Raw genomic sequence first — 26,916 nt, forward strand, 5'->3', positions numbered from 1 at the left:
AATGAGATTAAAATTTAAAGCTGAGTGTGGTGGTGCATGCCTGTAATCCCAGCAGCTCAAGAGGCTGAGGCAGGAGAATCTCAGGTTCAAAGCCAGCCTTAGATGGTAAGCAACTCAGTGAGACCCTGTCTCTAAATCAAATACAAAATAAGGCTGGGAATGTGGCTCAGTGGTGGAGTGCCCCTGAATTCAATCCCCAGTACCACCCCCAAAATGTTTAAATTGGTAGACTGAGTAAAGCAGGCTGTCCTCCTTAATGTCAGCAGGCCTCATCTAATTGAAGGCCTGAATAGAAAAAAAAAAAAAGGCTTATCTTCTTCACAGTAAGGAACAATTCTTCCTGCCTGTTTTGGAATTGGGCCATAGGTTTTTTTCCCTGGTTTTGTATTTTAATTAAAACACTGGTTCTTCCTGGCTTTTATATTTGAATTAAAACACTGGTTCTTCAAGTCTACTGGCCTTCAGACTAGAACTACACAATCAAATCTCTTGTGTCTTCATAATTAACATGAGCCAATTCCTTATAACAATCTCTCCCTCTTTCTGATATCCCATTGGTTACTGATCTATGCCATGATCTGGCAATAGAGTTCCACAAAATGTCACCACGGGATATTTATAATCAATCACTTATAAAAAGGTTCTGGGTGACTGTGTATATGATCCTTAGGGATATTTTTGTCAAATATAATTAGGTTGGATGAATGTTCTTAATGTCACAGAACAAAGTGGGGAAAGTAAAGGATGAGTTTAGGGATATGAATCCTAAGCTCAAACACTGCAGAAATGTCCTAAAAGCTTTTATGTGTGTTCTGAAGGTCACTCTGATCTCTGATAGTTGCCAACAATCAAACTCAGCATTATATCACCTGGCTGAATTACAATGCAAGTGAACTGCCAATCTTTATTAGGAGGACATTGATTGTGAAAGAATGGGGTCCTGAAAGATGTAATGAAGACATGTGGGAAGATCCCTGATGAAACTGAGGACATTTGGCCCCTAAATTTTGATGTGTCTTCTCTGCCAAGGGAAGTAGCCTCCACAACCCTAGAGGAAAAAGCCTCTTCACCTTCCTCTGAGAGTGTTAGCCCTGAATTGCCCGAGGAAAGTAATAGCCTCCTCTGAGGCAGTTGCTATGCAAGAAAATGCTGATCCTCCTTGCAACCCATCCCTGCCACCCTGCATTTGCTTCTAGATCTGTAACTAGACTCAAGTATCAGCAGGCTTCTAATGGTGAGGCACAAAGTAGACCCATGAGGGAATGCAGTACGCTCCAAAGCTACTTGAGTCTTCTAATTTATACAGACAGAAATCTGGGGAGCCTGTATTGAGAAATACATATAAGGCCAGTCATGGCGGTGCATGCCTGTGAACCCTGCAACTCAGGAGGCTGAGGCAGGGGGATTGCAAGTTTGAGACCAGCTTCAGTAACTTAAGAGATACCCTCTCTTATAACTAAATAAAAGGCTGGGGATGTAGCTCAGTGGTAGAGTGCCCCTGGGTTCAATCCCTAGTACCAGGGTGTGGGATAATAGTGGAAGGAACATAATGTTGGATTGGGATAAAATTTATTGATATGGGCCCACAAAGAGATACTGAATTTAAAGTTGCCACTTGGAAACTTAGAAAGGGTGTTAATGGGCTGGAGATATAGCTCAGTTGGAAGAGTGCCTGCCTCAGGTGCACAAGGCCCTATTCAATCTCCAGCACCACAAAAAAAGTGCTAACAGTTGGGTTGGTTGGTTGAAACATTGTGATGGGACCAGCAAAAGAGAAGGAAAAAAAAGCTGGACTTGCCTCAATAAAATATAGAGGAAAAGATTCAAAGACCTGAGGAGACTGGAATTTTAGATTGGATTTGCCATTTAAGATTTACTCACCGTGGAAGGGCCCAGAAGACACACCTTTCATCAGGATTATGGGAATTTTTGAGAGGGGAGCTCCAGCATCTTTGAAAACCTCCCTAATCACTCCTCTCAGAACTTACAGTGGGAACTGCTGCTGCTGAATCAGGGAAACTGAAATGCCATGCAAGTGTAGGTGCTCCTCAACTTTTGATGGGGGTTATGTCTTGATAAACTCATCATAAGTTGAAAATGCATGCAGTATACCTAATCTACCAAACATCATATCTTAGCAATACAGGACACAGTAGAGTGTTATTGGTTTCCCCTTGTGAGATCATGGCTAATTGGGAGTTGGGGTGGCTACTGCTGCCACTGCCCAGGATAAGAACATATCTTGCTAGCCTGAGAAAAGGAAAAGATCAAAATTCAAAATTTGAAGTACAGGGCTAGGGATGTGGCTCAAGCAGTAACGCGCTTGCCTGGCATGCACGGGGTGCTGGGTTAGGTCCTCAGCACCACATAAAAATAAAAGAAAGATGTTGTGTCCACCGAAAACTGAAAAATAAATATTAAAAAATTCTCTCTCTCTTTAAAAAAAATTGAAGTACAGTTTCTACTGAATGCCCATCACTTTTGCACCATCATCAAGTTAAAAAATCCTAAAATGAACTATCATAAGGGGAGACCATCTGTAACTGACTTCCAGGAAAGTAGGGGTAAAGAGGTAGACCACATCAGCCAAAGGCCAGGTTAATGTGGTAATGGAGAGCAGTCAACTCAGCAATCAGAATAATTTAATTTTGCACAAATCTAGAGCATTGGCTTGTTGATCATGGTATTCCTAGAAGTGAAATAGTTGAGAAGCCCACAATTCTTACTTGAGCTGTATCAGCATAAAAGTTCTAGGTCAAATGAACAAAAGTCTAACTTGAATCATAAAAACATAGTATCATTCCAATTCCCAGACTTGAATCAGTTTATAGAACCCAAAACCCCTTGAATGAAGGGGAGACTGGGACCCCTTGAGGAAAGACCCCAGTACACTGATGAAATTACATACTGTAATCTTTTTCCCAGTTTTTCTCAAAGGTACTTAGAACCTTTTACTAGGGCAACTGTACACTGAGGGAAAAGAAATAATTACATTTTTAAAAAATTGCTGGACACTGGCTCTGAACTGACACTAATTCCAGGAGACCCAAAATGTCACTGTGAACACATCAGAGTCAGGCCTTATGGAGGTCAGGGGCCGTATTAGTCAGCTTTTCCTCTCTGTGATCAAATTACCTGAGAGAACAATTTAAGAGGAGGAATAGTTTATTTGGGGTTCAATGGCTTTAGACTCTACTGGTCTGGGCCTGGGGTGTGGCAGAATACCATGGCAGAACGACATAGGAGAAGAAAGCTGCTCAGCTCATGGCAGCTGAGAAGCAGAGAGGGGATGGGGCCAGGGATAAGACATAACCCCCAAGGGCACACCTCTAGTGACCTACTTCCTCCAGCCATGTTCCACTTGCCTATAGTTCCCAGTAGTCCATTCAAATTATTAATTCATCAAATGGATTTATCTTCTGATGAGGTTACAGCTTTCATAATCCAATCTTTTCACCTCTGAACATTGCTACATTATCTAACACATGAGCTCTTTGGGGGAAACAACTTTAGATCCAGACCATAATAGGAGATCAATGGAATTTTAATTCAGATCATCTCAGAGTGAGTCCAGTTGAGTCCCTTAATGCACAGTTGAAATGAAAAAGATACATTTGGCAACTGGCAGAATCCTACAATGATTTCCTAATCTGAGGGGTGAGGGTTATGGTGGCAAAGGTCAAGTGGAAGCCACTGGAACCACTTCTACCAAGGGAAATAATAAACTGAAAGCAATAACACAATCCTAGAAGATAGCAGAAATCAGTGCTACCATGAAAGACCTGAGGAATGCAGGGGGTCGTGAGAATCATCTCTATTCAACATGCCTCTGTTCTGTGCAGAAGACAGGGGATCATGAAGAATGGCAGTGGATTACTGTGAGCTTACCCATTTATTTATATCTGCTGTTCCAGGCATGGTTTCATTGTTAGAGCAACTTAATACATCATCTGGTACTTGATATACAGCTAGAGCTCTGGCAAATGATCTTTTTGCCTGTATCTGTCCATAAAACCCACCGAAAGTAGTTTGCTTCCAGCTGGCATGGCCAGCAATATTCCTTGACTGTCCTACCTCCAGTCCTAATGTCATAATTTAGTCCAAAGAAATCTTGATAGATTTTTTGCTTCCACAGATATCATGCTGGTACATGATATTATACCAATTGGACTTAGCAAGAAGTGACAATTTCTTTAAACTTATTGGCAAGATATCTGCATGTCAGCAGGTAGGAAATAAGTCTGGGAAAAAAATTCAGGGGGCCTTTACCTCAGTGAAATTTCTAGGAGTCCAGTAGTAAGGGCATGTCAAGATATCTGTTTTAAGAAGGAGGATAGATTGTTCTATTTCCCTTCCCACAACCAAAAAGAGACACAACTTCTCATGCATTACGTTCCTCTGGTCCATTTACCAAGTGATCTAAAAAGCTGCTGGTTTTGAGAAAGGCCCAAAACAAGAGAAGTCATTATAATAGGTCTAGGCTGCTCTGCCACTATGGCCATATGATCCAGCAGACCCATTGGTATCTGAGGAGTCAATGGCAGATAGGGATAATGTTTGAAACTTTTTGTAGGCCCCAGAAAGTGAATTGCAGTGAAAACCTTTAGGATTTTGGAGCCCTGCCATCATCTGCAGATAACTACTCTCCTTTTGAAAGACAGCTCTTGGCCTGCTACTGGGCCTTAGTACAGACCTAAATGCTTAGCTATGGGCCACCAAGTTACCATGTATCCTGAAATTCCCATCATGAACTGGATATTTATCTGAGCCACCAAGCCATGAAGTTGGACCTGCATAGCAGCACTCCATCACCAAATGGAAGTGGTATATATGCAACAAGCAAATTCTGAAGACATAGTTACATTAAGTGGCCCAAATGCCCATGGTCCCCACTCCTGCTACACTGCCTTCCCTCTCTCAACCTCCACCTATGCTCTCATGGGGAAGTTCTCTATGATCAATAGACAGAGGAAGAGAAGACTCAGGCCTGGCTTGTATATGGTTCTTCATGATATGCAGGGAATAGCCAAAAGCAGACAGCTACAGCTCTACAGTCCCTCTCTGGGACATCCCCAAAGTACAGTGGTAAAGGAAAATCCTCCCAGTGGGCAGAACTTCAAGCAATGCACCTTTTTGTTCACTTTTCTTAGAAATAAAAATGACCAGATATGTAAAATGACTAGATAATTCATGGCCTGTGGACAATTTTTTCAAAGTATAGTCAGATACTTGGAAGAAACACAGTTGGAAAATTGACAAGTAAATTGGGATAAGAGGTATGCTGTCGTTTGGATTTGGAATGTCCCCCCAAAAGCTTACGTGTTGAAAGCATGGTCCCAGATACAGCAAGGTTAAGAGGTGTGGTCTTTTCTTTTTTTTAAGGGGTGCAGTTTTAGGCAATGATTGGATCACGAGGGCCCTGACCTCATTTATAGCTGGGCTACTGGGAGGTGGAACTTAGTTGGAGGAAGTAGGTCACTAGGGGCATGTCCTAGAAGGATTTATCTTCTCCCCACCATCTTCTTGCCCCTGCTTCCTGGCTGCTGTGAGCTTTCCTCCAACATCCCCTTCCAACAAGATGTTTCTGCCTTGAAGCCAGCTGACCATGGTCCAATGAACCTCTGAAACTATAAGCCAATAAATCTTTCCCCCTCTAAGTGGTTCTTGTCAGGTATTTTGGTAACAGTGACAAAAATCTTACTAACAAGGTAAAGTATGATTGTATTTGTATCTCACCAAAGAGTGACCTCAACATAAGATTTTAATAATCAAATGGATAAAGTGACCAGTCAGCTTCTTTCCCCAGCTACCCCTGTCATCTTACAATGGGTTTCAACAAAGTGGTCATGAAGGCAGAGCAGAGGTTATTCATGGGCTCAGCAACATGGACTGACACTAAGCCCAACCTGGCTATGGCCATTGCTGAGCACCCAACCTACCAGCCACACAGATCAACTCTGAGTCCCTGATACAGCAGCATTTCCCAGGGTTGTCAACCAACTACTTGGTGGCAGGTTGATTCTTTTGGATGATTTCCTTCATGGAAGATGCAGTTTTTTGTTCTTCCTGAAATAGACACTCTAATTGTGGAATTACACACAAAGTTTCTGCCAAAACTACCATCCATGGACTTGCAGAATGCCTCTCATGGCATGGCACATAGCATTGCTTCTGATCAAGGAATTCACTTCACATCAAATGAAGTACAGCTGGGCCCATGCTTATGGGATTCACTGGTCTTACCATATTCCCTACCAGCCTGAAGCAGCTGGTTTGATAGAACAGTGGAATGGCCTTTTGAAGATTAGTCACAGTGGTTACAGTGCCATCTAGATGGCAATACCTTGCAGGGGTGTTTATTCAGAGTCTGTTCTCTGAATAAACATCCAATATATAGTACTATTTCTCCCACAGCTGGGGTTCATGGGTCCAGAAATCAATGGGTGGAAATGGCACCAGTAATCATCATCCCTAGTGACTCACTGGCAAAATTTTTGCTTCCTGTTCACACTACTTCCTCCTCTACATGCCTAGAGGCCTTATTTCTAAAGGAAGTCACAACAATGATTCCATTGTACTGTAAGTGGAGTCCCATCCCTCCACTTCAGACTCCTCAGGCTTCTGAATCAACAGGCAAAGAAGGGAATCACAGCCCTGGATGGGTGACTGATCCTGTCAACCATGGGGAAATTGCACAGCAATTTCACAGTGGAGGTAAGAAAGAGTATTTGTGGATGCAGGAGATCCCTTAGGCCACCTCTTAATATTATCATGGCTATTATTAAGTTCAATGAAAAATTGCCACCTAATCCAGGCAGGACTACAAATGGCCCAGACCCTTCCAAAATGAAGGTGTGAGTCATCCCACCAGGGAAAGAACCAACCAGCCCACATTCTTGCTGAGAAGAAAGGGAATATGGAATTGGTAACTGAAAGGGGTAGTTATGAATACCAGCTATAACCACATGAACAGTCACAAGAAACAAGGGCTCTAATTTTCACAAATATTTCTTCTGTATTCTGTTGTGACTATACCTGTGGGTGTATCAAATATCTTTTTCTTCCCTCTTTTATCCCATTATCATGTAACATAACATGTGGAGGCTTTATACCATAATATTTAAGAATATTTAACTTTATATCATAGTATTTAAGACACAGGATCTCAAAGAAAAGAATAAATATCAGTAAAAGGCTTTACCTCCTTTGGAGGGGAAGGAGTTTGTGAGGAGAAAAGGGAGGATTTATGAGGATCAATTCCACATGTCAATCTGACTTGGCCATGGTGTGCCTAGTATTTGGTCCAACAGTATTCTATGGTTTCCATGAGGGTGTTTGTGAATGAAATGAACATTTAAATTGTAGATTGAGTAAAGCAGATTGCCCTCTCTAATATGAGTGGGCTTGAATAGACAAAAGCCTGATCCTCCCTTGAGTAAGAGAATTATCTTGCCTGACTCTCTTCAAAATGGGACATCAGCTTTTCACTCCTTTTGGACTTAAATTGAAACATCAGCTCTTCCTAAGTCTTGAGGCTGCCTGCCTTCAGACTAGAACTATACCATTGGTTTTCCTGGGTTTTCCTCTGACTTGATTTGCCTTACAGAACTAGAACTAGAGACTGGTCAACTTCCATAATAACATGAGCTAACACTCCTTACAATAAATCAGTCTCTCTCTCTCTCTCTCTCTCTCTCTCTCTCTCTCTCTCTCTCTATTTATTTTTAAGAAACAGATCTTAGTGTGTTGCCCAAGCAGTCCCCAAACTCATGGGCTCAAGTGATCCTCCTGCTTCAACCTCTTAAGTAATTGGGACTACAAGTGCCTGCTACCATGTCCAGCTTAGTTATATATTTATATACATACATCCTATTTCTCTGGAAAACCTTAAGACAGATTTGAAAGTAAGTATTTGTAAAAATTAGATCCATTTATATGTTTAAGTTCTCAAAAATTATTTTAAACTGTTAGAATGTATTAAAAACCTCCCATATAATAAATGAAATATTAATTTTGGCTAATTTAAAAATAAAAATTTGAGCTGGACGCAGTGGTACATTGCCTGTAATTCCAGCTATTCAGGAGGCTGAGGTGGGAGGATTGCCAGTTTAAGGACAGCCCGGGTAACTTAGTGAGACTCTGTCCTAAAAAATAAAAAGGGCTAGGGATGTAGCTCAGTGGTAAAGCACCCCTAGGTTCAATTTCCAGACCCAAATTAATAAAAATAATAATAATAATAATAATAATAAGAATTCTAAAACTAAATATTATACTCATGTGTGAACATATTTTGAATGACAGGTTTTTTTTGAAGCTGTAAGGGCCTAAAATCAACCCACTCTAATGAATCAATTTAAGTGGTTCCACTGTTGGATGTTTCCTTTTTTTTCCCTGAAAGTAAATAATTAAAAATCAATTTCCATTTAAAAAACCAGCATTTGGGCTAGTTGTTAGCATCAAAATCCAATAATATAGAGAAAGGGGGAGAAAGAGAAATGGGGAGGGAAAGGAAGAGGTACAAAGAATGGATAGAGAGCCCGGGCACAATGGCGCATGCCTGTAATCCCAGCAGCCTGGGAGGCTGAGGCAGGAGGATCCTGAGTTCAAAGTCAGCCTCAACAAAAGTGAGGCACTAAGCTACTCAGTGAGACCCTGTCTCTAAATAAAATACAAAATAGGGCTGGGGATGTGGCTCAGTGGTTAAGTGCCCCTGGGTTCAATCCCCAGTATCTCCACCCCCCCCCAAAAAAAAAACCAAGAATGGATAGAGAGAGAAAAAAAGATGAAAGAGGAAGAAAGGGATAGAGGGAGGAGGGGCAAAGAGAGAATAAGAAAATAACAACTGAATAAATAAACAAAACCAATGATGTTCCCAATAGTAGATGCTGTTGATACTGATAAGAAAGATGTTACCAGAAAAAAACTGTGAAGAGGACAGATCGAGTTTAATAAATTTAAGTATTATACATATACCCACAAAATGAAGCATCTTGATGAGGAGGGGCAAACTAAAAAATCAGATTATATGGAATGATCCCCAGAGAAGATCACAGAGGTGCCATATAGTGCAGACCCCTCACAGCTCCCCGCTGGTGGCCTGAGCTGTAACTTATAACTTTCATATCAGCATAATAATCATTGCATCTAGAAAATTAAAGAGTGAAAAATTAGACTGTTCAAATATAATTTCAAAATAACTTAACACTGGAAAAAAACAGCTATTAATGTTTGTTAGAAATATTTTTAAAACTTTAATCATTGCTTTAAAAATTATAACTACTGGGGCTGGGATTGTGGCTCAGTAGTAGAGCACTCGCCTAGCATGGGCAGGACCCGGGTTCGATCCTCAGCACCACATAAAAATAAAGGCATTGTGTTGTGTCCATCTACACCTAAAAAATAAATATTTAAAAAAATATATAACTACTGATAATTCCTACCTCTGGAATCTGCAGCACTGTAAGTACCTGGGAACATAGGTCAGGGAAACTCTATTTTAATGAAGGAAGACTTGTGTTTTTGCCCCTGGAAGCTTCTAATTTGGAGGGGCATACATTTGGTTTTGGCCTTTTCCATTTATGCTTCATGTTGTGATGAAGACCCTTTTGTCTGTCACCTTATATATCTGTATATTTCTCTGGGACTTACAATAGCTAGGGGCAAAACTGTTGGATCATAGAATATACACTATCTCAGGTGAGGAGGAACTTCCAACAGCTTTTCACAGTGGGTGCTTTAGTCCACATTCCCATCAGCCACATAAGACCTACAAACATAGGTATTCATATCCCCACCACCATTTGGCCTTATTCTGCTTTCTAATTTTGCTGATCTGATAGACAAAAAGTGATATCTCACTGTTATTTTAATTCCTCAGATTTCCAATCTTAAACAGCTGTTGGCTTTTCATATTTCTTCTGCAAATTGCCTATGCTTTTGCCTTCTCCTCTCCCCCCTTCCTTCCCTTTCCTTCTTCTTTTTGCTGTGCTGGGGATCAAACCCAGGGCCTTGAATATACGAGGCATGTGTTCTACCATTGAGGTCCATTACAAATATCAACTGTTCTTTTCCTATTGATTAATGGGAGGTCTTTGTATATTTTAGATATTTAGACACTGCAACTACTCTCCTCAATCTGCAAGTTTTCTTCTACCTGTGTCCATAATGTCTCTCATTGACCACAAATCCTTAGGTTTTTTTTTTTTTTTTGTATGGTGTGGGGTGGTAAACCCAGGAATGGTTAACCACTGAGGCACATTCCTAGCCCTTTTTATTTTTTAATTATATATATAATTAAATAATAATAAATATGTATATATATATTAAATAATATATAAATTAAATAATAATAAATATATACATATTTTAATTGTAGATGGACACAATACCTTTACTTTATTTATCCATTTTTATGTGGTACTGAGGATCGAACCCAGTGCCTCACATGTGTAAGGCAAGCGCTCTACCACTGAAACACAACCCCAGCCCTACTTTTTAATTTTTAATCTTGACACAGGGTCTCACTAAGTTACTTAGGGCATGCTAAATTGTTAAGGCTAGCTTTGAAATTGCAATCCTCTTGCCTCAGCTTGATGAGTCCCTGGGAAAACAGGCATGCACCACCACACCCAGCAAATCCTTAGCTTTAATGTAATCCAATCAATCATCTTTTTTACCATACTCTTGAAATTTTATCTAAGCCCCTAAGTCACAAAGCTATCCTCCTACAATTTCTCCTATTAAGATTACCATTTTATCTTTCACATTTATGTCCAACATGTGTCAAAATCCACTTTTGTACATGGTACAAGGTAGAAATCCAGTTTTATTGTTCTCCATGTCACAAGTCAGTTTTTGCAATACCCTTAATTTAAATGACTATCCTTTCTCCAATAGCTTGTTATACATTAAGTTCCTTTATATACATATACCTGTATCTGTGCTGTTCTATTGGTGTAACTTTCTTTGCCAATAATACATTGTATATATTACTAAATTTAAATATACAAGAAATAAAAATGATAAGGCAGAAATAGAGAACAAAAGACAACAGTAAAAATTAACCAAACCCAAACTGATTCTTAGAAAAGACTAATAAGAGGGTGCTAGGGGGATAGCTCAGTGGTAAAGCACCTGCTTAGCATGCATAAGGCCCTGAATTCAATCCCCAACACCACATAAAAAACAAACAACAATAATAAAAAATGATATATTTTTTAAAAAAGACTAATAAGAGAGGCAGACCTCTGACAAGAGTAGGTAAGAAAAAAAACAGAGAAAAGTTAAAAGTCGAGTGTAGCCAAGCACAAAGATGTATGCTTGTAATCCTAGCCACACAGGAGGCTGAGGCAGGAGAATCACAAGTTCAAGGCTAGCCTCAGCAATTTAATGAGACCCTGTCTCAAATGAAAAGTAAAAAGGGCTAAGGATGTAGTATAGTGACAAAGCACCCTGGGTTCAATCCTTAGTACAAAACAAACAACAGACCAAAACCCCAAAATATAGAATGAAAACAGGGTAGTAACTATGGACAAACAGATCTTTTTTAAAAATGCAGGATTACAAATTATATGTCAATATTTGAAAACCTAGATGAAAAAGATATGCATTCTTAGAAAAATATAACATGTTTTTGGCACAAAAAGAGAGATCTTAGGGCTGGGGATGTAGCTCAGTGGTGCTTGCCTAGCATGCACAAGGCTCTGTGTTCCATCTCCAGCAGAACAAAAGAATGGGGGGAGGTCTTGAATAGTTCAGTGAGTATTAATGAAACAGAAAAGCCCAGTTGGTTTTGTAGAGTTCCAGCAAACTTCTAAGGAATAGTTCATTCTTACCTTATACACAAAAAAAGAACAAAACCCATCCATTCCATTTTTTGAACCTAGTGTAACCTAGGTAGTAAAACCAGATAAGGAGAACCCAAGAAAAGAAAATGCTAGAGCCATTTCATTATGAAACAAAAATCTCTTCAAAAAACTTAGAAAACAGACACTAATAGTGTATTCATATCTAAGGGATGTTATGGTTCAACAGAAAAAATATACTAATACAGTCAGTCACAGTGGTGCACACCTATAATCCCAGTTACTTGAGAGGCTAAGGCAGGAGGATTGTAAATTTGAGGCCAGCCTTGGCATATTAGTGAGACCCTGCCTCAAAATTTTTAAAAGGGCTAGGGACATAGCTCAGTGGTAGAGCGCTCCTGGGTTTAATTCCCATTAACACACAATAAAAAAAGGAGAAACACACACACACACTACACATATATACAATTTATCATATAAATGGTCTAAAGGAGAAAAGTTTATCTCAATGCAGAAAAAAAAGCAATTGATCTATTCCTTTTATGTTAGAGTTAGTGCATTATGTTAATATTTTTAAACTATGTGTGTAGATGGGTTCCATTATTACTAAACTCCATTTCAGGTTGGTAAAGGGAATAATGAGTCTAATATGCTCAGACTTAACTGCCCTCAGGTGACACTGAGGCATATTGAGGACCAACAGTATACTGCCTAGAGGTAGTGGGGTCTGAATACTGATCCATGAGCTGCCTACATTTGAGTGAGAAGCCCTGAGGCTGCCGTGGGTCCCTAAGTAAATGAAGAGCATCTTGTATCCCCAAACACTCCTACTAGATCATCCAATACTCCTTTTTTGTGGGGTGGGGTACCAGGGATTGATCTCAGGAATACTCAACCAATGAGCCACATCCCCAGCTCTATTTTGTAATTTATGAGAGACAGGGTCTTGCTGAGTTGCTTAGCACCTCACTTTTGCTGAGGCTGGCTTTGAACTCGTGATCCTCCAGCCTCAGCATCCCAAGCTGCTGGGATTACAGGTGTGCACCACCATGTCCAGCTCATCCAATACTCTTGAAGGTAGAGTTATAGGAATTGAGATTTCCTTTGAGAGCCTGTCTGCTTAGGGTGGGAAAGTTGGTGTAATCTGGTAGGGACAGTCCAAATTATCTGGTGCTGATGGTGAAGGTCATCCTTGACATTTTAGTGAGACCCTGACTCAAAAAAAATTTTAGGGGCTGGGGTTGCGGCTCAGCAGAAGAGCGCTTGCCTCACACATGTGAAGCACTGGGCTTGATCCTCAGAACCACATAAAAATAAATAAACAAAATAAAGGTATTGTGTCCATGTACAACTGAAAAAAAAAATTAAAGGCCTGAGGGTGAAGTGAAAGCAGAGTTTTGGGTAACTGGGGTGTCGTGAGACAGACAAACAGTGTTGGTCAGGACAACCTTTAAGAAGCCTGAACTAGATTCATGGAGAGGAGGATGGTAAGTTCAAAACTCAGGGAAGAACAGGGGTGACACATACTCATTAATGTCATATGGATCCTGATCATGGCAGTAGATCTGTCTGCTCCTAGAAAAAAATTTTTATTGACTTTCTTACCAGGATAAGGCTTGAGTTAGCTTTCTGTTACTGCAGAATAGTTAACAAAACAATCAACTTATAAGGAGGAAAGGTTTATTTTGGTTTGCAGCTTTGGAGGCTTCAGTCCTGGCTAGCTGGTTGGCTGGCCCTATAACTTTGAGACCTATGGTGAGGCATGTCAGTGAGAGGACTTTTGTGAAGGAAGCTGCTCTCTTCGTGGAGGGTGGGAAGCAAGAGAGAGGAAGCAGAGGGGCCAGGGTCTTAATATCCTATTTTAGAACATGCCCTTAGTATCCTCAGATCTCCCACTAAGCCTCACCTTCAGCACCAAGCTGGGAACCAAGTCCTTAAACACATGGGCCTTTGGGAGACATTCCAGATCCAGTATAGATTGGCCATCACACAGACTCTGGGTTAGCAAAGACAGCCAGTTTGAATAGCATCAAGTTAAAAAGCTTTTGCACAGCAAAGGAAATAATTAAGAATGTGAAGAGAAAACCTACATAATGGAACAAAATCTTTGCTATTTACTCTTCTGACAGATGATTAATATCCAGAATATATAAAAAAACTCAAAAAACATAACACCAAAAAAATACCAAGTAACCCAATGAATAACTGGGCAAATGAATTAAACAGATACTTCTCAAAAGAAGAAACACAAATGGCCAACCAATATATGAAAAAATGTTCAACAGCATTAACAATTGGGGAAATGCAAATCAAAACTCCACTGAGATTTCATTTCAAACAAGTCAGAATGGCAGTCATCAAGAACACAAACAATAATAAATGCTAGAGAGGATGTGGAGGAAAAGGAACACCTTTATATTGTTGGTAAGATTGTAAGTAAGTACAACCACTATGAAAATTAGTATTGAGGTTTTTCAAAAGACTAGGAATGGAACCATTGTGTGACCCAGCTAAACCACTCCTTGATATTTATCCTAAAGAATTAAAGTCAGCATACTATAGTGATACATGCCTACCCATGTTTATAGCAGCATGATTCACAATAGCCAAACTATGAAACCAGCCTAGGTGTCCATCAATGGATGAATGGATAAAGTAAATCTAGCATATATACACAATGGAGTTTTATTTAGCCATAAAGAAAATGAAATTATTTCTTTTGCAGGAAAATGGATGGAACTTGAGAACATTATGTTAAATGAAACAGCTAAACTCAGGTCAAGGGCTGTATGTCTTCTCTCATATGTGAAAGCCAGAGAGGAAAAAGGAAAATAAAAGTGGGGAGAATCTCAGGAAAATCAAAGGGAGGTCAGTAGAGAAAAGGGATCACAGGGAGGGAGGAGAGAAGGGAAAGGGGAAGTACTGAGGAATGATTTTGGACAAATTATGATGTTATATTGTGTGCATGTAAGAATATTTAACAACAAATCCCAACAGGTACAACTACAATGCACCAATAAAAAATGTGGGGAAAAAAGATACCCTGTTTGAGAAAGATAATAGGCTCTTTCCCTTCTTCTACCAGTTTTCAAAGTGAGCAGCAGGGCAAGAAGACAGCAATGTATGCTGTGTAAGTTTGATTTTAATAGGAGTAGTAAGCAGCTGCCTACCCCCATCTTGTTAAGGTCAGCTGTCCCAAACTGGCTTGGACTTCAATAAGGGCCCCACCCAGAAAGCTACTGAGGGCCAGATCAGGGTGATACAGAGCATGGGGAGGTCCAGTTATACTCCAGCTGGTCTGCAGTACATTACTACGTTTAATTTGCAAGGAACATTTCTACCTGATATGCTAGTAGACACAAAGGGCTAATCAGGAAGGCACATGCCTCAAATGAGACATCCCATGGTAATAGGAAGCCATTTTGTAATGCTAACTGACCTGATCTCAACTAAAATTTTAGCAAACAGCAGCTCTGATGAGACAAACTGAATATGGGGAGATAAGACAGAATAAGCAACTTCAGGACTTGAGTGGAAAGTTCCATTTGCCCATCAACAAAGACAGGGACAGAATGATTGGAGCTCAAAGGAGGCTCAGTGAGACTAGGGTTGATTTGTGCAGACTCACTATAATCCTCATCATTCTCTTCTAGTCTGAGGATGGTTAAGATTTACCCAAGCACTCATTTCACCAATCACCAGGTTTTTGTTTTTAAACTCCAGGAGCAATTTCCAGGACAGGGCCCAACATGCACTATACTTTTAAGGTATCAGGGTTTGTTTTTTTGCTTTTGTATGTATACAAGTTTGTTCTCTTTTTCCCATTAGTTTATTATGAAATGGGGCTGGGTAAGAGCTGCATTTGGAATCCTTCAGGAATGGTAGGAAACAATCTACAGACAAAACTTTGGATGAATGACCACTTAGGGGGCACTCAAAATCCTTCACCTCAGACATCCTTTCTAGCAACAATTTGCTTGATTATAATGATCTCTTGAGTATTCATGTGATTTGACCTTGGCTTTGGAACAAGCAGATTTATGTAATAGGGTCCAGTTTCTTCATCACATTCAATAGTATTTTTTTCCTTTGAATCTCAGAAGGTAAAGGAAACTCTACTGTACTGGTCTTGTTATATTATCTTTAAATAGTAGAATCTGTATCTTTTTCCATTCATTCATTTATTCCATTTTATTTTCATTCTCCACTCTTATTTCTAAGACATGCCCCACCATGGGTAGATATTCTAATATATTTATTATGATTCTCTTTGATTCTGTGTGTTGTGTTAGGTGTAAATGTAATTGGATTTGAAACTTCTTTGTGTTTCTTTTAAGTTTTTCTATGCATTCAATATAGAGAAAAGTTTCTGAAAACATATATATACCATTTAAAGAAGTATAATAAAATACATACTCACCAATTAGTTTAAGAACTACATCCGTATGATGCTCACCAATTAGTTTAAGAACTACATCCGTAGGATGCTTCTAAAACACATTCTAGTGTTTTAGAAGCATCCTATGGATCCCTTCACATGGCTCCTTTAACAGCCCCAGAGGAAACCACTATTTTGACCTTTATATTCTCATTCCCTTGCTTTTTGTGAACATTTTACCTCCCATGTATGTTTGTCTAAGTAATATATTGTTTTGTTTTGAAAACATATGGCAAGCACACAGCTAGTTATGGAAAGGGCAATATTGGTACGATTAGGTGAAGAATTCTAGGGGAGGATAAGCTGAAGAGAATCTGGGTCATCATCTGGCTTCAATTTCCCAAGAGTGTACACAAGCCGCTTCTAGGGAAATATGAGAATAAAGTCAAGAGGAGCTCAGGCATAATAAAAAACAATATACACATGAATGGAAATTTCACAGTCAAACTCATCAGTATGTATAATTTATATGCATTAATAGTTATAATTAGTGAGTCAAGGGCTGAGTGTGCATACTGAAATAACAGTGACTTGAGAGGCTGAGGCAAGAGCATCACATGTTCTAGGCCAGCCTTGGCAACTTAGTGAGACCCTCAGCAACTTAGTGAGACTCTGTTTTCAAAATATAAAAAAATAAAAAAGGACCGAGAATACAGCTCAGTGGTAAAGTACCCCTGGGTTCAATCCCCAGTACCAAAAAATTAAAAATAAATCAAAAGAGTAAGTCTAGGGAAATGAAATAAACCCATGGCTCAATGCAGTCCAGACACCAAAAATTAGTCATCTGGGCTGGGCACGGCGCACACCTGTAATCCCAGCAGCTCGGGAAACTGAGACAGGAGGAACTCGAGTTCAAAACCAGCTTCAGCAAAACCGAGGTGCTAAGCAACTCAGTGAGACCCTGTATCTAAATAAAATACAAAATAGGGCTGGGAATGTGGTGCAGTGGTTGAGTGTCCCTGAGTTTAACCCCTGCTACCCCCCAAAAGAGAAAAAGAAATAGTTATCTGGTAACTTTATGACTAGACAGGAACTGGGCTGCTCTGATTTTCCCATTTCTTTTTTAAATTTTCCCATTTCTAATCTCCCCATGAACAGCCCCCATCCTCAGTAGATCACAGCATAGAACTGCTGTGAGGTGACATCATGTCCATACCTGCCCCAACCAACTACAGTGCTGGGAGGAGGGGTCAAGACTAGTTAAGACACTCATCTGAGGCAGGCCCACCTGGGCATTCTGGCCTCAGGTCAACAGAAGATATGGTTTCTATTTCCTTTTTATTGAAGAATAGATACCAAAGGAGAAATACCAAAGGGAAATGGGTAACTAGGCCTAGGAAAACATTTATTGCTTGGAATCTGCAAGGGATTTGTTCCAGAACCTCCTATGAATTCCCAAATCCACAGATGCTCAAGTTCTTTGCATACAATGGAATAGTACTTGCATAGAACCCACACATATCCTCCCAAGTACTTAACTTCTTGTTAATTTTTTTTTAACATGCTGGGGATGGAACCCAAGAGTTCTCACATGCTAGGCCAGTGCTCTACCATTGAGCAACACTCCCCAGCCCATCTCCCATTCACCTTAAGTCATTTCTAAATTACCCATAATATCCAGTATAATGTAAATGCTATGTAAACCGTTGTTATACTGTATTGTTCACAGAATATAATATCAAGAAAATAAATTTGTACACATTCAGTAAAGATAGAATGTTTTTCAAAACATTTTCTATCCACAGTTAGTTGAATCCCTGGATGTGAAACCTGTGGATGCAGAGGGCCAACTGTATCTACTTTCTATTTATCTTTTACTCTCCTTTTTGTTTTATTTATTCCCTATTATCCATACTCCCATTCCTCCCCTAACCCACACCACATAGGATCTTTTGAATGTGCTTAACTTATATCCTTTTTGTTTGTGTGACTTCTTGAAGATGTGTGTATCTGTGACTTATATGAATAATGTTAAGTAACATGGTTTGTTTCATTTCACTCAGTACTACATGGTGAAGTCTTGCTCCAACTGCTAAGAGGCCTTCTACAGAGTGCATCCATCACTGTCCCCATGTACCCCCCCATTAATGGACACATAGCAGGCCTCCAAACTTCCCACTGTTGCAAATCACACAATAACGAATTTTCTCCTACATGACCCCTTATGGATCTGTGTGAGAATTTCTTCAGAGGGTACCTGGAGATACTGAATTTGACTATGTACTGCCATGTTCATCTCTGACTGTCAAAGTCTTCACCATCACTAGAAGTACATGAGGATCTCATATCCCTACTATAGGACTTGGCATGATCCAGCTTTTCAAAATTTTGTCTATGAGATCTAAAGTGAAATCTCATTGTACTTTTATTTTATACTTTCCTCATAACTCATGCATTTCAGCATCTTATGCCTTTAGTGGGGTTTCCACTTCAGGAAATTGTTTGTTCAAATCCTTTGTAGACCTGTCTGCAAATAGAGACCTCTCCACTGATTTTCTTCTCTGTATGGATCTACTAATAAGTCCTGATATTGTGGGAAGGCTGGACCCTGAACACGGTTTCTATACTCTGTGCCAATTTCTGTAGTGCCTTTCCATATAAATTTTAGGATCATCTTGTCAATTTTTGCAAAAAATACCTGTTGATATTTTTATAAGGATTATACCAAATCTATTGATGAATTTGGAAAGAATTAGCACTGTAACAATACTAAATTTTCTGACCTGTGAATGCTATTTTCCATCTATTTTGCTCCTTTCTCTCAGCAGTACAGGTTTCTATGGTTTGGATGTGTCCCCTGTTAAAATCTTGATCTTCCTGGTAGCGCTATAGGGAGGTGGGGCCACGTAGAATGTCTTTATTTATTTGGAGCTGTATCCTCAAAGGAGATTGTGGGACCCCAATCTCTTCTTGGTTTTGTCTCTTTGTTTCTGGCTTGTGATGTAAGTCGTTTTGCTCTGCCACGTGCTCCTGCCACAGTCTGCACCTTTGCCAGAGGCCCAAAGCAATGGGGAGGGCACCTGATCTTAGAATGGAACTCACTGAATCATGAGACAAATTAAATCTTTTCTTTTTTATAAGCTAATTGCTTCAGGTATTTTGGTCTAGCTATGGAAAGGTAACACACAGGTGTACAGGTCTTTTACATCTTTTGTCAGATTTATCCCCCCACTTTTTTGAGATGGGATTTCCCATGTTGTTCAGCTGGTCCAAATTTCTGGAATTAAGCAATCAGATTTATATATAATTTTTAGATATTATTATTTAAATTTTCTATGCCCAATTATCTATTGCTAGTACACAGTATTGCTATGGTTTGGATGAGTATCCCCTAAGGTACATGTGTATATCTCACCAAGGTGGTGTTATTGGAAGGTTCTATGAACCTTTCAGATGTAGTACCTTATGGGAGGTCCTTAGGTCACTAGGAATGTGCTTGCAAAAGGAATTGGGGGACCCTGCCAGTCTTGTCTCTCTTTGCTTCCTGGTTCATGATGTGAGTAGTTTTCTCTGACATGTGTACCCCACCATTGTCATCCAGTACCCTCATCTGAGGCCCAAAAGAAGTGGGTTCATCTAATTTTGGACTGGAATCCTCAGCACTCTGAGCTAAATAAACTTTTCTCTTTATAAAGTTTTAGCTGCCTCGTATACTTCTTTGTAGTAACTTAAAGTTAATAGATATGCAATTGTTTTATTCAACTCTTTTTTGGTGCCAAGAATTGAACCGAGGGGCGCTTAACCACTGAGTTACATCCTTAGCTCTTTTTGTATTTTATTTAGAGACAGGGTCTCACTGAGTTGCTTAGGGCCTCACTGAATTGCTGATGCTGGCTTTGAACTCACAAGCCTCCTGAGCCACTGGGATTACAGGTGTGTACCACCATGCCTGGCTATATGCTTCATCTTGATAGTAGTTCTAGTAGGTTCTTTTTTTCAGTAGATTATACTGGACTTTCTACATAGACCATTATGTTGCCTACAGTTTTACTTCTTCCTTTCCAATCTGTATCCCTTTATTTCTTTTTCTTGCCTTATCACTTGGTGAAAACTTCCAATACAATGTTGAATAGAGATGGTAGGAAGGGACATCCCTGTCTTATTCATGATCATGTGGGGGAAAGCATTCAGTCATTCACCATGAAACATGTTAGCTGTGGGTTTGGGGTAGGCACCCTACATCAAGTTGAAGAAGTTCCGTTCTATTCCTAGTTCCCTCATTAGTTTTTTGCTTTTTAAAAACAAGAATAGATGTTGGATTCTATCAAATGCTCTTTCTGTATTTATTGTAATGATCATGAGTCTTATTTTTTTAGCTTGTTAATATGGTGAATGGTATTGATTGATCTTCTAATGTTAAACCAACCCTTCATTCCTGGGATAAACACAACTTGGTCATTGTATATTATTTTTTCATACATAATTAGATTCGATAAAATTTTGTTTAAAATTTTATATCTCATGAAATTTCACTTTTAACCCTAATGTTTCCTCAATGTTGCCTCCCCATGAAGCACCTACTTTCAGTATGACCCAGTCCTCCTGTTTGTATCATCTAGATTGTATGCGACAGTGATTGAGGTAAGACTTTCCCCAAACTTAGAGAAGGCTCTAAACTTAGAGAACAGTATTTGAAAGCATTTTTGATGTGGTTAATCCTACCTCTAAAAATGAAGTAACTCCTGGCAGCAGCCTTTCCCCTTAACTGTGGTGTATCCCCATCTTGAAGAATCATCACAGTACCTACAGGTTAGCTCCTAAGAAAAAAGCATTATTAAATTTTAGGAAATCCTCTTACCCTATATTATCTCTGGTACTGTTCTCCCCATTTGGTATTTCTCTGTTCCAATGAGGAAATATTCAACACAGCTTGTTTCTACAGAAGGACCGACCATTAAATACTGCTTCCCATTTTCCACTGAAGAATCCTATTCCATTCTGCCTACCTAATTAACTTGACATACCACATCCTAAGGTGTCCAAATAATAGCTTCAGACTCCTGACCTTGTCTTTTTGTGGATGGCATTTGTTTCAAAGATAGTGGAAGAACCCATAGGGCAGGATATACTCTGCTTTCCCCAATACATCACAGAAACTCTTTTCCTTTCAATCCTCTCAGCACTAAAGTAATAATGGATATCTGAGGATTTAGCTCAGTGGTAGAGCACTTGACTAGCTTGTATGAGGCCTGGATTCTATTGCCAGCACCACAAACACACACACACACAACACACACACACACACACACACACACACACACCACACACACAAAGTAATAATGGTAATAATATCAAACATATGTACAGTGCTTATTAAGTACCAGGCACTATTCTAAACACTCTTTATATACAAACTCATTACTATCTTCAATAACCCTATGAAGTAAGCATTATCATTATCATCACTTTTATTGAAGAAGAAACTAAAGAAGATAGAGGTTAAGTAACTTGACTAGCTATGAAGTCGCAGATCTGGATTTGAGCCCAGGCAGTCCAGCTCTGGAACCCACTACACTAGAAGGCTCTCAAGTGACAGATCAGTGGCACTGACCACTGTTTGCATACTAGTAGAGGGGCCCCTCTTCCCACCATCTATACAAACTCCCTCTAATATGTTACACCTTTGGTATCTATGGTACCTGCAGCCAAATCTGTCATCAGTGAGAGTTTCTCACTACTGCTGACACCCAAATATATGTATTTGGAAACAAAAACTACGAAGGGAGAAGAACACACAGAAAAATACATTATCATCTAATATCTTCAGAGTGACAAGAAAAAAAATATTACATTCATGAAGCAAGATGAAGATACTATAAAAAGGAACATTCAGAGGACAACAACAAAAAAGTTTTAGAGTTGACTTATAATCAAAGAAGGATCTTCAAAACTGCCCAAGAAAAAAGAACACTAGCAAAAATCATTTCTACTGACATCAGACTTTGCAACAGTAATAATGGAAACTAGAAGACAGGCCATATCTTCTAAGTGTTAAGAAGAAAGAGAGGTAATTTAGCATTGGGTACACCCCAAAAAATCTATCTTTAAAGAAGAATAAAGTTTAAAAATGGAATTTATAGATAAACCCAGACTGAGAGAGTTTCCTATTAAGTGATCTGCACTAAAGGAGCTTCTAAAGTATATATTTCAAGAAGGAAACTCATCCCCAAAAGTTAGGGTTGAGGTTTAGAAGATGGGGAAATAAAAGTGCAAACAAATATTTAAAACTAAACACTGTCTGCATAAAATAATGATATTGTTAATGTGTATTTTTTGTGATAATGTCTTCCTTTAAAGAACTAAAATAGTAGACACAATAATATGAAAGTTAGGAGACATTAGAGTTTTACAATTTTTTTGTATTGTTTGGGTGGGGATTATGGTAATGTCTAACTTTAAATTTCAGGTTAAATCTGTATGGTAAAATGTCAAGGCTAGGAGCTGGGGTTGTGGCACAGCAGCAGAATGCTCACCTAGCATGTGCAAGGCACTGGGTTCGATTCTCAAAACCACATAAAAATAAATAAATAAAATAATGGTATAAAAAGCCCAAACTTTAAAAAAAAAATGTCAAGGCTAACTACCAAAACCATCTCTGGAGGGACTAATTTTAAAAAGAGAAAAAAATGCATGAATACTATAAACAATGTAAAAGTTATAGCAAAGATTTTAAGAGAATATAATTAATTTGAAAATTTAGATGATTTGAGCCAATTCTAGAAAACTCATTAATTTACTAAATGAGATGACTATAACTTTGACCAGACAAATACAGTAGATGACCAAAGACACAAAAATCCTAAAGAATCTATTAGCAAACTAAATCCAGAATGAATAAGATTAAATATAACATAAAAAGTTGGGTTTAGGGCTGGGGATGTGGCTCAAGCCGTAGCACGCTCGCCTGGCATGCGTGCGGCCCGGGTTCGATCCTCAGCACCACATACCAACAAAGATGTTGTGTCCACCGAGAACTAAAAATAAATAAATAAATTTTAAAAAAAAGTTGGGTTTAATTCAGATGTGAAAGCTATGTACCATCAAGAAGTTCCCATAAGAAAGTGGCCCTGTGACTTCAAGGGGGAAGTAGGGTCCTCTTTAAGAGCCATAGAAAGAAGAAGAGGCTGAGGAAGGAAGTCTTTCCAGAGGGCAGGGTGGGGAGGGGCCTAGAGCCTGTGAAGGCCCCATCTTGCGTGTTATATGCTATTATAACACACAAAGAACTCTGAGGTGGGTACATTAACCTTATTTTACAAATGTTAAAACTACTAAGGTTAAAGTGTTACAAAATTTGATCCAAATTACATCAATAACTAGTTGAACTTTAATTCAAATTCACATTGTTCTGGATCTACAGATCATACTCTGAATCCTAGACTGCTCTCCCTTTCATAGCAATAGTAGTAGGTATTCAATAAATAATGGCCAGGTGTATATCTGCTCTAACAGCAACAGCAACTATCAAGGTAGAGGGCAGGTGTCTTAGCTACATTCAAATAACCAAGATGTAGGAGTTCCATGCTTAGAAACTGGGCCTACCAGAGGGCTGGGGATGTAGCATAGAGGCAGAGCAGTTGCCTAACACGAGGAAAGCCCTGGGTTGGATCCTCAGAATTGCCAAAAATGTAACAGCAGAACTTCAATGAAGTACTAAACCAAGTGTGGGGTCCCTGCCCCACTGTGCAGTTCTCACATCTATCAAGTCAGCCCTGGATACCAAAGAGTTTCTGGTTCTTGCTGGGTGTGGTGCTTCATGCCTTAAATCCCAGCAACTCAGGAGGTGGAGGCAGGTGATTTGCAAGTTTGAGTCCAGACTCAGCAGCTTAGTGAGGTGCTGTCTCAAAATAAAAAAATAAAAAGGGCTGGGGATGTAGCTTAGCGGTAAAGTGCCACTGGGTTCAATCCATGGTACCAAAAAAATTAATAAAATTGAAACAGGGCCTGCTGGACTCCACAACATACTTTTCCTGGATTATTATGGTTCTGAATAAAGCTCAAGACCAAGGCCCAGTCTATTTCCTGAAGGATAAGGGTTTCTATTCCATGGCAGGTGTCAGGAGTCAGAAAAACATGGGGCTTCTGGGCATGGTGGCACACAGTTGTAATCCCAGGAGCTCAGGAGGCTGAGGCAGGAGGATCAAAGTTCAAAGCCAGCCTCAGCAACTTAGTGAGGCCCTAAGCAACTCAGTGAAACCCTCTCTCTAAATATAATATAAAAAAGGGCTGGGGAGTGTGGTTCAATGGTTAAGCACCCCTGGGTTCAATCCCTGGTACCAAAAAAAGAAAAGAAAGACATGGACTGAGGAAGATTCTATAACCTCCAGGACAGTGGGAGTGAGACTAAACCTAGGGGAGTTCTAAAAGAAGCTAGTCATATAAACTCCATGATCTACATAAGGAAAACAGGAATACTGGAAACTTATAGCCATATTAAGCTCATAGACAGGTCAGACCAACTTTTCACTAACTTTATGAATATTTATCAGATTGTCACATCAGGGAAGCTACAAACTCTTTTTTGAGAGAGAGAGAGAATTTTTTAATATTTATTTTTTATTTTTCGGTGGACACAACATCTTTATTTTATTTTTATGTGGTGCTGAGGATCGAACCCAGCGCCCCGCACATGCCAGGTGAGCGTGCTACTGCTTGAGCCACATCTCCAGCCCCAAACTCTCAAAGTCTTCTAGGATGGTCTTGTGGGAAAATGGGTGAAACGTGAGGCAGCTTGGTACATACCATGTTTCTTCCTGTCTTTGGATGTATCTTTTGCCTGGACCACCCTCTCCTCCCCTTGTTTGATTTTTTTTTCTTTTGTGATGCTGGGGATTGAACCCAGGGCTTTGTGCATGCCAGGCAAGCACTCTACCAACTGAGCTACATTCCCAGCCCATCTTCCCCTTGTTAATCAACTAGAAGACTCCTACTCATCATTTAAGATTCATTTCCTATGCAATTTCTACTAAGAAATCTTCCTGGCCTCCTGAGATGGGCTGTGGTGAGATGGGCTGCGTGTTCCTTAGTGGGTTTTATAGTCTACTATGCCCACCACTGTACTGATCATACTGCCCTGAAATTATGGTGCTGTATCTGGGAATACACCCTGGTTCATTTCTGTGTCTGATGTACACAGCAGAAGGCCAAAACATAGCGGTAAAATTTTGCTCAACTGAACTGGTTAAACCCAGTGTGCTAATGACTAATGCTGGCATGAAGAAAGAGGTCTCTACTAGCATGCCACAAGGCTCTGTTTGTATTGATGATATTCTGATGAAATTAGCGGGTGACAAAAAATGTGGGGATGGGGCATAGGGCATATGTTAGACAATAGAACTAGTATCTAGTCATGCACAGGCAGTAACAGTGAAGCCAGGCTAGTTCCCAAGGGGTTAGGGGCAAAGTCAGGGCTAGAACCCCAGAGACCATTACCACCTGAACAATGGATAAAAGTCCTTTTTGTCCAAAACTTAGTATTCATCATTATAACAGCACTTAACTATCTACCAGAGATTTATCAGCTTCTTCACTGTTCCCTCCCCTCAAGTACCATAGATAAAGTCTAACATGGTTCATGATCCCTTGGCTTGAGAACCAAGAAACAGTTCCTCAGAGGACAAAAGAAAGGAGAATGCTAGCTGGGATCACTATGCAATCTGGGGCTTTGGCTTCCACTGAGTAATAGGCAGGTACAATACAAGAGTTTGAGGGCTGGTTGAGACAGAGGCAGGCCTGCTTTCAGGAGCCCTAGATTGTAGGGCCAGTCATAGAGAACATGGGGCTTTTTGATCATATTACCAAGTGAGATCTTGATTCCCAAAATAACCCAGAAGCTATCCTCACTCCTTCTTCCCAGCCCCCAACCTTGTGAACTATGGTATCCAAGCTCCTTAGGATGTCCTTCAGGCCTAGCCTACTTCCCAAAGCAATATTCATTCTCATATATATTCTCATTCATTCTCTCTCTCCTCTCTCTCCTCTCTCTCTCTCCTTCACATTAATTAATAAAGTCATTCACTCATTCATTCATTCAGTTTATTCCACAAATATTTATTGTCTACTAAATATTACGATGCACTCTTCTTGGCACTGGGGATACAGCAGCGAACAAAACAGAAGTCCCTGCTTTGTGGAGCTTACAGTCTATGGGGAAGAGACAAACATACTCACAATAAATAAATATAAAGTATATCAGGTGGTGATCAGTGCTTCATAGAAAGATATAACAAAGTATGTAAGGAGAAAAAAATGGAGGTGAATGGGGCTGTTTTATATATGTTGATCAGGAAATACTTCTCTAGGGAGGTGACATTTGAACATAATGGAAATACTTGGGCAAGTCATCAGATTATTTGGGAGGAGGGGTGTTCTAGGTAGTGAGAATAGCAAGCACAAGGGCCCTACAGAGGGAGGTTACCTAGCATGCTTGAGGAGCAGAAAGAAGACAAGTGTGGCTGAAGAAGAATGAGTGATGAGGAGAGTGACAAGAGATGAAGTCAGAGAGGTAAGGGGAACCAGATTGTGTAGGAACACTTGGGCCATGGTAAGGGCTGTGGCTCTTGTTCTGAGGGAGGTGGAATCCACAGGAGAATTTCAAGCAGAAAAGGGACATGTCTGATTTGGATTTAAAAAATAATTCAGAGAAGAATTTCTAAAAGGTACTAAAACTTAAGGCAA

The 26,916-nt window shown here is 39.7% G+C and overlaps 1 long non-coding RNA gene and 1 other non-coding gene across 4 annotated transcripts in view; both read right to left on the bottom strand.

The window, feature by feature from the left end:
- The window catches only part of LOC113195779 (uncharacterized), a 70,539-nt gene that overhangs the window by 14,927 nt on the left and 28,696 nt on the right, over positions 1-26,916 (bottom strand). The window lies entirely within an intron of this gene.
- Positions 25,057-25,130, bottom strand: Trnaa-ggc (transfer RNA alanine (anticodon GGC)). The gene has a single exon. It is a non-coding gene; the product is annotated as a tRNA-Ala (tRNA).

This window comes from Urocitellus parryii, chromosome X, assembly GCF_045843805.1.
Source record: "Urocitellus parryii isolate mUroPar1 chromosome X, mUroPar1.hap1, whole genome shotgun sequence".
NCBI classification, from domain to species: Eukaryota; Metazoa; Chordata; class Mammalia; order Rodentia; family Sciuridae; genus Urocitellus; species Urocitellus parryii.